This window comes from Cetorhinus maximus, chromosome 28, assembly GCF_964194155.1.
Source record: "Cetorhinus maximus chromosome 28, sCetMax3.hap1.1, whole genome shotgun sequence".
Lineage (NCBI taxonomy): Eukaryota > Metazoa > Chordata > Chondrichthyes > Lamniformes > Cetorhinidae > Cetorhinus > Cetorhinus maximus.
Genome location: NC_135906.1, coordinates 28,086,913 through 28,099,656, shown reverse-complemented (window position 1 = coordinate 28,099,656; position 12,744 = coordinate 28,086,913). Strand labels below are relative to the sequence as shown.

Genomic DNA, 12,744 nt, shown 5'->3' with positions numbered 1-12,744 from the left:
TGTAATATCGACTCACTGGGGACAGTGCACTGTAATATGGATTCACTGGGCATAGTGCGCTGTAATATCGACTCACTGGGGATAGTGCGCTGTAATATCGACTCATTGGGGACAGCGCGCTGTAATATCAACTCACTGGGGATAGTGCGCTGTAATATCGACTCACTGGGGATAGTGCGCTGTAATATTGACTCAATGGGGATATTGCGCTGTAATATCGACTCACTGGGGATAGTGCGCTGTAATATCGACTCACTGGGGACAGTGCGCTATAATATCGACTCACTGGGGACAGTGCGCAGTAATATCGACTCACTGGGGATAGTGCGCTGTAATATCGACTCACTGGGGGTAGTTCGCTGTAATATCGACTGACTGGGGACAGCGCACTGTAATATCGACTCACTAGGGACAGTGCACTTTAATATCGACTCACTGGGGACAGTGCGCTGTAATATCGACTCACTGGGGATAGTGCGCAGTAATATCGACTCACTGGGGATAGTGCGCTGTAATATCGACTCACTGGGGATAGTGCGCTGTAATATCGACTCACTGGGGATAGTGCGTTGTAATATCAACTCACTGGGGATAGTGCGCTGTAATATCAACTCACTGGGGGTAGTTCGCTGTAATATCGACTTACTGGGGATAGTGTGTTGTAATATCGACTCACTGGAGACAGTGCGCTTTAATATCGACTCACTGGGGACAGTGCGCTGTAATATTGACTCACTGGGGATAGTGCGCTGTAATATCGACTCACTGGGGATAGTGCGCAGTAATATCGACTCACTGGGGATAGTGCGCTGTAATATCGACTCACTGGGGATAGTGCGTTGTAATATCGACTCACTGGGGATAGCGCGCTGTAATGTCGACTCACTGGGGACAGTGCGCTGTAATATCGACTCACTGGGGACAGTGCGCTGTAATATCGACTCACTGGGGACAGCGCGCTGTAATATCGACTCACTGGGGACAGTGCGCTGTAATATCGACTCACTGGGGACAGTGCGCTGTAATATCGACTCACTGGGGACAGCGCGCTGTAATATCGACTCACTGGGGACAGCGCGGGTAATGTTTTAATGAGGTATTGGTGGCCTTTTCATGTTTCAGCTGATAAAAGCCTGAGGGAAGTGGATCAGATTGTTATACCATTTGAATATAGAAATGAGATCCTGAGAATAGCTCATTGAATTCCAATGGGGGGACATTTAGGAATTAGAAAGATATGGGCGAAAATACAAAAACATTTTATTTTTGCCTGAATTGCATAGAGACGTAGTCAAATTCTGTAGAACTTGTCACACGTGTCAGGTGATAAGGAAACTACAAGCAGTGGTTAAACTGGCACCTTTTATTCCAAATCCAGCATTTGCAGAACCTTTTACTAGGGTCATGATTGATTATGTAGGACCCCTCTCTAAGACCGAAAGTGGAAATAAGTGCTAACTAACAATAATGGATGTGTCTACAAGGTTTCTTAAAGCAATACCTTTGATGAATATTACAATAAAGAGAATTGTGGAAGAGTTGACTAAATGTTTTACAAGATATGGTTTACCTAAAGAAATACAATCAGATCAGGGGTCAAATTTCATGTCACAGCTTTTTAAGGAAGTAATGAACAGTTTGGTGATAAAACAGTTTAAATCAACAAAGGGGCTTTGGAAAGATGGCATCAAACTTTAAAGACTATGATGAGAGTGTATAGTCAGGATTATCCACAGGATTGGGTTAGGGGAATTCCATTCTTGTTATTTGCTATTAGGGATGCTCCTAATGCATCGACTGGATTTAGTCCTTTCGAATTAGTCTATGGTCATGAGGTAAGGGGACCACTGAAATTGATTCATGAGAAATTGGTGGGTCAATATTCAGAAACTACTCTCCTGGATTATCAAACTTCAGATAAAGATTCGACAGAGCACGTGAGTTAGCTAGGGAAGATTTAAAGATATCACAGTGTGTGATGAATGTGAAAGCAGACAGGAAAGCTACTGCTTGTAGTTTTGTTGCTGGGGAGAAGGTATTAGCTGTGTTACCAGTGCTGGGTGCCTCATTAAAGGCAAGGCTTAGCAGGGTTTACAGGATTGAAAAGAAACTGAGTGAAGTAAATTGTTTAATAAATACTCCAGATAGAAGAAAGAAGCAGAGGGTGTGTCATGAAGAAAATGCTTAGAAAGTACTTTGACAGGGAAGAGGACCAAAATGAGGTATCAGTGTTGGTAGATACGGTGAAAGAGGTAGAAATGAAGGATTCTAAAATTGATCTTCCTCTAATCAAATTGGATAATGAGGGGCTACTTGAAAATTTACATGCAATATTGAGTTAACCTTCCAGGCAAGTATCAAAGTGATTTAAGGAGGCTACTGCAGTCACACAAAGCTATTTGTGGGGATATGCTGACGGCGACACATTTTGCTATACATGATATGAGTGTAGAAGTTTCATCTTTGATAAGGCAACACCCTTATAGATTAAATCCAGCAAAGTTATTACAAGTACAGAAAGAAATTGAATTCATGCTTCAAAATGACATCATTGAGTCTGGTTGCAGTAACTGGAGTTTGTCTACTGTACTGGTACCGAAACCAGATGGAACACACAGACTGTGTGTGGACTATCAAAAGGTGAATGCAGCAACAAAAGCAGATTCATATCCTATACCATGGTTGGAAGATTGCACTGAGAAAGTGAGACAATCAAAATTTATCACAAAGATTGACTTTTTAAGAGGATATTGGCAAGTACCCTTATTGGAGAGAGCAAAGGAGACATCAGCTTTTGTGATGTCAGATGGACTATATCAGTTTAAAGTTATGCCATTTGATATGAAAAATGCACCTGCAACATTTTGAAGACTGACAGACAAAGTAATTGCAGGGTTTGAGCAATTGTGCTGTTTATATTGACGACCTGATAGTTTGCAGTCAAACATGGGAGGAGCATTGCAACATCTGGAAGAATTGCTTTGCCAATTGCAAGGAGCTAATTTAGTGATGAACTTGGCTAAAAGTGAATTTGCAAAAGTGCAAGTTATATATCTAGGCCAGACCATTGGACATGGTAAGGTGACTCCGAGAGATGTGAAAGTCAAGGCTAGTGTGGATTTCCCAGCGCCTACAACAAAATGAGAAGTTTTGAGATTTCTGGGCATGAGTGGGTTTTACTGGAAATTTGTACCAAAATTTAGCAGTGTGGTTGCTCCATTGACTGAACTATTTAAAAAAGAACAAAAGTTTCAATGGGCACAGGAGTGTCAGAAGTCAGAGTGACAGTTTGAAAACTGTATTAACCACGACATCAGTTTTGGCAGTAACCAATTATGCCAAGCAATTTAAGTTGGCCATTAACGCAAGCGATATAAGCATTGGAGCCGTACTGTTACAAGAAGATGATACTGGAATTGAGAAACTGATAGGGTATTTTGCGTGGAAGTTGAATGTGCAGCAGAGAAGATATTCAATGATTGAAAAGGAGACTGTGGGTCTGGTGCTGGCATTGCAGCATTTTGAGATTTATGTTTCAAACAATTCTTCAGAAACAATTGTTTATACAGACCACAATCCTTTAAAGTTTCTGGACAAATTTCAAGACAGAAGTGTAAGGCTATTCAGATGGAGTTGATTACTGCAAACATTTAATCTACAAATTATATATGTGGCTGGATGAGAAAATCTAATTGCAGATGCATTGTCAAGAGTTTGAAGCTCAAAGGGAAAATTGGACATGTAAAAACCTGGACGCTGGACTGGAATGATTTCTGTTGATACCAAGGATTCGTATATATATTAAAAGCAAAAAACTGCGGATGCTGGAAATCTGAAACAAAAACAAAAATACCTGGAAAAACTCAGCAGGTCTGACAGCATCTGCAGAGAGGAATACAGTTAACGTTTCGAGTCCGTATGACTCTTGTTACGTTAATACATGCATCTGGTAATGCAATAGTGTGAGTATTGTTATGACCCAGCCCTTCGGTGAAGCTGAGATATTTAAAAATCCCAGGGGGAAACTTTAAACAACTGTCATAACCTATACTTTTAAATGGTATGTTTGAAATGCAACTCCAAATTCAGGAATCAGGCCACCAGAGGTTTTATATTAAATTAAATGAAACATTTTACTAATTTACACAAGTTAAATATATACACATGGCTACAAATTACTACTGTCATAACTTTTAACAAATTCCCTAACTAATCTCCATTAAGGCAACAGCAACCCATAGACTTAACCAAAACACCAGGCAAAGCATTTTCACCTTACAAATTCAAAATGAGGTTCTTTTCACTTTGGTTCCTGTGGAGACGGTTGTAGCCTTACAGCTGCTTTGATCTTACATTGCCTTTGCCCCACACACAAAACTGCTATTGGTTATATCCAACACAGCTCATTGGATGTAAATTCCCATTGTATCACTAGCCTCTTTGAACTCCATTTCTTCTAATAATAAAACCACTTTCATAGCACCAAGTTTATTAGTAATATAAGCATATTGCTTGGTCTCTGCTAGCTAGGTGCCAGATTTCACCCCACTTCTTAAATGCTCTATTCAAAAAGTGCAAATGCAGTCTACCTCTCTTACATCTCAAAACTGGTACACATCAAAGCACCCAGACTAGCTGGCTTTAATGCAATTAAGACACACCCACAGACTAAACCTCTATTTTAAAAGAAAAATATTTTCCAATAATATTATATATGTTAATAGCTTCATGACAGTATATAGATGGGGGTAATGAAAGATGGGTTAAGAAAATGAAGCCATTTTTTAAATTATGATGGCTCACTTTCCCATAAGGAGAGGGTGTCATGAAAATATAATTTTCATAATATTATTGTGATTAATTGTAAAAGTGGGCTAATGGTGGGGTTTGGATTAGTTTCACTGTGTGTATGTGCGTGTGTGGGGGGGTTTAATTGAATTAGAGACAGCTGGTCTGGAGGCTTTGATTTATCAACAAGAATCTTGGTTTGAAATGCTAAATAGGTAAACATGGCTGAAGTTTTAGAATGTGAGGTGTGAGGGAAATTTGCATTTATAGATAAATTAGGGTAGTTTTAATTTCAAAGAGATGGTCGGATGTTACACCTAGCCAGAAGAAGCTAAACCAAACAGTGTGTTTACTTTTCCCAAAGGCGACTGATAAAATTAGTACAATGAAAGTACTATATTATGAGAAAGGTAAAGTTCCAAAGACATAATGGAACAATGGAATTTGCATTAAAAATGGAGAAACATGTATAAAGGAGATAAGGCTATGTGTAAGGGGTGAAGATATTCTAACACATGTGTGTAAAGCCTCCATCCTCTGTGCATCAAGTTGCTGTCTACAGGAACCAAAGCTCAGAAAAATCACTTTGAATTTCACTGTCCAGGGTATTGTGTGGCTTTGCCTGGGCCTGTTTAAATCTATCTGTTTTTACTGTTGCCTTACCGGAGATGTAGCTGGGAGTCAGATTAATTCGGAGTTTTAGGAGTTATTATAATAGTAATTTGTAGACCTATGTATGTGCTTGAAATCTTTTCTTTTGCTAATAAATGTTTAATTTAGTTTTCTAAAAACCTCTGAAGTCGTGATAGTCTTATTACTTCTGAATTCAGGGCATGCGTCTGGAAATAAAATACAAATTGCAAAACAGTTTTGGACGCGTGATCAAGTTTCCCTTGTGGATTTGATCATCTGCCAGGTCATAACAGAATGTAATTATTGTTCTCCACTGGGAGGAGCACCCAGGTGGAGCTCTGCATTTTCCCCACACTCAGATTCCATCTCCCCCCAATCTTAGCTGAGTGTCCCAGTCCCAGCAGGTGGGAAGTGACAGAGAGAGAGTTCCTGCTCCTGGTCACTGTCCACTGGTCATGTGCAACATGGGGAGAGGACTGAGCTCCTGTCCCCACAGTGCGACTCTCCCTCTCTGGGCTGGAACATTAGGATGGGCAGCATGAAGCTTCAGCTCAGGGATCAGTGCAGGGCTCTGATTCCCTATAGAACTGAGCTCCAGCATGACAGCAAGGGGAGAAGGAAGCTGCAGGTAACTGAGGAGGTTATAGGGAAAGGAGGAGGCATTCAGCCCCTCAAGCCTGCTTCACCATTCAACTAAATCATGGCTGACCACTACCTCAATCTCATTAACCTGTCATGTCCTTTACTACCTTCCTCCTCCTCCTTCAGGTACCATACCCTAAGAGGGCATTGGTGACCATGGACTTCCATTGGATTGGTCCATGATTATGTTTGGCAAAGTCCTGTAGTGATTTGCCATTGCTTTCTGCAGTATAGCTGACCAGAAAACTCTCCCGCTCTTACCACCTACCATCAGGATTTATAGGCTGACAATTAATCTTTTTGGCCACGTTATGAACACATCTTCTGTGGCCATCAGGTCCTAGAGTGGGACTTGAACCCACAGCTTCTGACTCTGAGATAGGGGTGCTACCCATTGTGCCACAAGACCTACTTTAATTGCCCCTTACCCAACAACCACGGTCTTGAAACTTTTTCAGCTGCAGTGCTGATTTTTGTCTATTCCATATTGGGCCACAAGAGGTCAGCAATGTCCAGATGGCCATAAACAGCAGGTAGCAGCCTCCACACGTCTCACATTCTCCCTCTGAGAGTTTTAACCGCAATTCACTTCCCAAACTTTTCGATTAAGGTTAACCCCAGCTCGGTGGTGCCTGGGTCAGAAGGTCGGTGTGTTCGAGCCCCAGTGCCACATTTCAGTGTCAGGACTGAGGGGTGGTTTCCACCCACTTCACCAATCGCCCAATGTCCTCCCCTGGGGGTGTTGACTCTGGCTACGTGGGGGTTGGGGGACGGGGAGGAGGTGGGGGAGAGTAAGGAATAGTTTCCATATTTATTCTCTGGTATCTCACGTCAGGGGCTATCAGTGGCTTCCAGAAGCAATCAGTGGGAAAGCAAATTGTAAGGATTACCCAAAGAGTCTGTAAAGGGATGTGGACAGGGTGTGAGAGCAAACATTTGCCGGGTAGATTATAATGTGAGGTTTTCTACTTTGGCAGGAAGAGCAGAATATTATTTAAATGGAGAGGGAGCCTACAGAGTGCGCAGGGAACTGGGTGCCCTTGTACACAACCCACAAAAACCTACCAGGCAGGTACAGCGGGTAATTAGGAAGACAAATGGAATATTGGCCTTTATTGCGATTGGGATGGAGAATAAACGTAGGGAAGTCTTTCTACAGTTGGTGAGTCCACGCCGGGAGTATGGAATACAGCTCTGGTCTCCTTACTAAAGGAGGGATCTGTTTGCATTGGAGGCAGTTGAGAGAAGGTTCACTAGGCTGATTCCTGGGGTAAAGGGGTTTGTCTAAGGAGGAAAGATTGAGCAGGTTAGGCCTATTCACATTGGAGTTTTGAAGGATGGGAGGTGATCTTGCTGAAACGTATCAGATTGTGAGGGGGCTTGACAGGGTCGATGCTGTGAGAATGTTTTCCCTTCATGGGTGAACCTGTTCTCTGCGAGGGCCGATAATATTTGGAATTCAAGGCTGAGTTAAGACAGGCTTTTGACTGACAAGGGAGTCAAGGGCCATGAGGAACAGGCAGCAAAGTGGAGATGAGACCTTGACCTTACTGAACCGTGGAGCAGGCCTGAGCAGCCGAATGGCCTACTCCTGCTCCTATTTATCTTCATCCTTCACCAGTGTCTGTTGGCTATTCCACCATAGGGTCCCTCATGGCCGTTTTTGCCTCTCACCTCACATCATCACTTGTCATTGAGGGACAGGGGAGTTCGGGGGGGAGGTCACAGCTGGAGATCGAGGGCAGGAGAGGCCCAGGCTGGAATTACTATCCCCAAGCTCCGGGACACTGAATCCACTTGCAGGCGGCCAGTAGGTGATCTGGCTGAGATCGAGTGACCAACTGGCTGATCACCAGAAGCAGCCAACAAACCTCCATCTGCGAGAGAATCAATCATCTCACCATGAAACACTCTGATCTGAAATCAGGAAGGAGTGAGTTGGAAAGGTGACTGAACAGAAAGGAAATTTGAAACCAGTTTACAAATAAACCAGGAGCGACACAGCAGGTGATGTACTAGTGTTATCTGGATGGCAACAGACTTGCCTCTGTAGCACCTATAACACAGCAAAACATCCTAAGGTGCTAGACAGACGATTTATTAAGCAAAAAAGACATACAAGGAGATATTAGGACAGGCGATCCAAAGCTTGGTCAAAGCGGTAGGTTTTAAAGAGTGTCTTAAAGGAGGTGAACAATCGAGAGAAGCAGGTGAGTATAGGGGTGGGGGAGGCAGATTTCCAGGGATTAGGGCTCAGGCAGCTCGGGCTCCAATGGTGGAGCGATTATAATCCAGGATGCTCAGGTAGCCAGAATCGGAGGAGAGCTCGAGATGTCGGAGGGTTTTCAGGCTGTAGGAGGGGTAGGAGCAGGGGGTGATTTGTGCAGAAGGTTTGAGAATTTTACAATCGAGTGGTTGCTGGATGAGGGAGCTCTAATAGTGCCGAAAACAAGAGAACTCATCAGCTCGCAACATCTGATATTTTTTAAAGCGTGTTTATTTACATTTAAAGAGGAATCTCACACTCGATTTTAATTTACAAATATTCAAGCACATTCATCCTCATCGCAGACAGAAAACAATCCCCTCCCCGCACCCTGTTCCTCTCCTGAAGACTTGTCCTCTCGCTGGGGTACAGGGTTCCTCGCTCTGTTACCCTTCACACTCACACTTGGGAGATGGCGGAAGTTGGCAGCTGGTTTAACATGGGGGCACAGGGGTTGGATGGGAGTCGCTGGTGTCCCATCACTTCACATAAAGTGACTTCCTGTGCCAAGCTTTGTGCCTGTGAGGCTGTCACCAACCTGAGTCAGTAACTTTCAAAGAGGGAGGAACATTGGAACAGGAGGAGGCCATTCAGCCCCTCGAGTCTGCCCCACCATTCAGTTAGAGCATAGCCACTCTCCACCTCAGCACCATTTATAACAATAGCAACAAATTGCATTTATGTAGCACCTTCTGTCTTTGCTCACTATCCCTTGACACCCTTATCTGAGAAAAAAAATTGGTATTGTTCTTGAGGATTCCAGCTGACCCCCAGCTTTTTGTATCGAATCTCAGTCAGAGACACCTGGAGCACTATGTACATTTCCGGTCACCCTTTTAGAAGAAAGGTATAGAGCTACAGTAGTGGATGCAAAAAAGATTACAAGAATTCTACCAGCAATACGATGCGGGAGGGAGGGGGAATAACCTAACAGGAGAGGGTGAATTGGGTTGCCAACCCTCCTCCAATGCCCTGGAGTCTCCAGGAATTGAAGATTAATCTCCAGGACACTGTTGGGGAAACCCGGGAGAGAACTAATGAGAGTACTAAAAATAAAAGTGTCCTTTTTCACCTGCTTTGATCAGTTATTAAATTCTAGGGGTTTTGGTGAATAGAACAAGGCTGTTTGATGGCTACAAACCATCCAGTTGAGTCACGAGGAGTGTGTCTGCTTTGCAATTGGTCGAGGGAAGACCGTGTGTCCTGAGGGTGGCTGTTTTGGGTTGATCCATGGCCGGGGTTGGGGGGTAAGGGCAGTGGGAAGTAGGACACCCACGTGGCAAAACTTCCAGGGTTACATCCACACAGAGTCGACCACCCGAGGGTGAGCAGGATGGGTCTCTTTTCTCTTCAAAAGAGAAGGCTAAGAGGTGACCCTTAGGTCTTTAAAATGATGGGAGGTTCGGAGAGAGTGGACACAGAGAGAGTGTTTCCTCATGTGGAGGAGGGTAAACCGAGAGAGGCCACCAATATAAGACAGTCACCAAGAAACCCAATAGGGAATTCAGAAGAAACTGCTTTTCCACAGAGAGTGGTGAGACTATGGAACGTGACTAGTGTAGGTGCATTCAGGGCAAGGCTGGATATGAGGGAGAATAGAGGGTTATGCAATAGAGTTCAGGTGAGGTATCAGGGAGGAATTGAACAGAGTGCCTTGCTCGATCATTTCAGGGGGCACTTAAGAGTCAACCACATTACTGTGGGGCTGGAGTCACATAGGCCAGGCCAGGTTTCCTTACCTAAAAAGCATTAATGAGCTAGATGGGTTTTTACAACAATCGATGATAGATGTCATGGTCACCATGACTAAGACTATCTTTCAATTCAAGGTTTTATTAATTAAATTTAAAATACACATCCTGCAGTGATGGGATTTGAACCCCTGCCCCCAGAGTATTGGCCTGGGCCTCTGGATTACTAGTCCAGTGCAGTGGCGTTACGACCACATGAAGAAGGGGCAGGAGTAGGCCACTCGGCCCCTCGAGCCTGCTCCGCCATCCAATAAGACCATGGCTGATCTGATTGTAATGTCAGCCCCACATTCCTGCCTACCCCCGATAACCTTTCACCCCCTTGTTAATCAAGAATCTATCTAACTGCCTAAAAAATATTCAAAGACTCTGCTTCAACTGCACTTTGAGGGCGAGAGTTCCAAAGACTCACAACCCTCAAGAGAGCAAAAATTTCCCCTCATCTGTGTCTTAAATGAGCGACCCCTTATTTATAAACAGTGACCCCTAGATCTAGACTCTCCCACAAGAGGAAACATCCTCTCCACATCCACCCTGTCAAGACCCCTCAGGATCTTATATGTTTCAATCAAGTTGCCTCTTACTCTTCTAAACTCCAGTGGATACAAGCCTAACCTGTCCAACCTTTCCTCATAAGACAACCCACCCATTCCTGGTATTAATCTAGTAAACTTTCTCTGAACTGCTTTTAATGCATTTACATCTTTCCTTAAATAAGGAGACCAATACTGTACACAGTACTCCAGATGTGGTCTCACCAATGCCCTGTATAACTGAAGCATAACCTCCCCACTTTTGTATTCAATTCCCCTCACAATAAATGCAATAATCCACCTCCCCTATTCCCCATGTATATGGACAGGAGAATTGGGGAGGATACAAGTACGTGTTCAGGTGGTACCATCATCATCCAGCAGCACAACTGGCCTCCCCACTGCAACACTCAAATTCTTCAGCCAGCGCTGGGCAAGTTTGCTTCTCCGCGTTTGCACATCCAGTCACAGCCACGTTTCTCTGTAACCTGGTCTTGTGTAGGGTCACAGCAGACACAAAATCCAGCAAGCAACTCGAGCAGAATCCCCACCCCAGGAAGGAGAAGCAGTGCAAACCTTGTCACAAGGTGAAATGATTACCCTGGTGTTAAAGGCTGCTTTGTTGAAATATGTGCTGCTGCACAGGATCTTACCACTGACAAAATTACATCCACCACCTAGGTGAGCAGTGTAAAAGGATTAAATCTGTACATTTTATTTCAGCTTAACCACCAGAGCACAGTTACAAATTAATCACCCTCAACCCCTGTAATAATAGGGACAAGGGTCCGTTGTTCCACATTCATCCATTTGACATGGTTTTCTCTCCAAGTCAGAGCTATTTACAATAAGTTGCAGACTGATCGTCACAACAGCAAGGGGTTGGCCTCCCAATGAAAGGCTTGTTAAAACAGCAAGAACAAGGGATACAGGCTCAAGGATTCCACCCAGAATTGTGGAGCAAAGCACCAGGGAATGATAGTGATGTGGATAATAGGAATGATCAAGAGGCAATTGGATGCTATTCAACCAAAAGGAAGGACAGAGGGGGAAGGTCGGAGGTATGGCTAGAAGGCAGGTAATTGGAGGAGGTGGGATTCGGGAGGAGGGTAGGTGGGATCGAGGGGTTGGGGAGAGGGAGGGTAGGTGGGATTGAGGGGTTGGGGAGAGGGAGGGTGGGTGGGATTGAGGGGTTTAGGGAGAGAGGGAGGGTAGGTGGGATTGAGGGGTTTAGGAGAGAGGGAGGGTAGTTGGGATCGAGGGGTTTAGGGGAGAGGGAGGGTAGGTGGGATTGAGGGGTTTAGGGGAGAGGGAGGGTAGGTGGGATTGAGGGGTTGGGGAGAGGGAGGGCAGGTGGGATTGAGGGGTTGGGGAGAGGGAGGGTAGGTGGGATTGAGGGGCTGGGGAGAGGGAGGGTAGGTGGGATTGAGGGGTTGGGGAGAGGGAGGGTAGGTGGGATTGAGGGGTTGGGGAGAGGGAGGGTAGGTGGGATTGAGGGATTGGGGAGAGGGAGGGTAGGTGGGATTGAGGGGTTTTGGGATGGGGGTAGGTAGGATTGAGGGGTTTATGGGGAGAGGGAGGGTAGGTGGGATTGAGGGGTTGGGGAGAGGGAGGGTAGGTGGGATTGAGGGATTGGGGAGAGGGAGGGTAGGTGGGATTGAGGGGTTTTGGGAGGGGGGTAGGTGGGATTGAGGGGTTGGGGAGAGGGAGGGTAGGTGGGATTGAGGGGTTGGGGAGAGGGAGGGTAGGTGGGATTGAAGAACATGAGGAGGAGCGTTGGTGAGTTTGTGGCCTTGGGAGGGGATGGTGATTGGCTGATCTACAGAAAGGCTTTTTGGTATCAAGACCTTTACCTTAAAGATTGTTCCAAGCTTTCTGACTGACGCCAGGCAGCTCGGGTATTAGGGTGACCTCACCTCCAATTCCTTCCCCTCCTTCATCCCTGAGCTTTTGTTCCCACCCCTGGATAGGGGAACATGGTTTGACCACAGTGACAGGCCCATTAGACACATGGTCACTGTCTACCTCAGACAGGTGGTGAAAAGATCAACAGCAATGATGTAATTCCAGGGACAATCCAGGAAAGTGAATCTTCTAACTAAGCATCTTACAGATGCTCTGCCAACAAATG

At 44.9% G+C, this 12,744-nt stretch overlaps 1 long non-coding RNA gene across 1 annotated transcript; it reads right to left on the bottom strand.

Annotated features, from left to right (window-relative positions):
- Positions 1-8,542: 8,542 nt before the first annotated feature.
- Positions 8,543-11,791, bottom strand: LOC144668970 (uncharacterized). Its single transcript, XR_013573572.1, has 2 exons — positions 11,288-11,791; positions 8,543-11,250 (listed from the first exon to the last, which is right to left on the bottom strand). It is a non-coding gene; the product is annotated as an uncharacterized LOC144668970 (long non-coding RNA).
- Between the last annotated feature and the right edge of the window lie 953 nt (positions 11,792-12,744).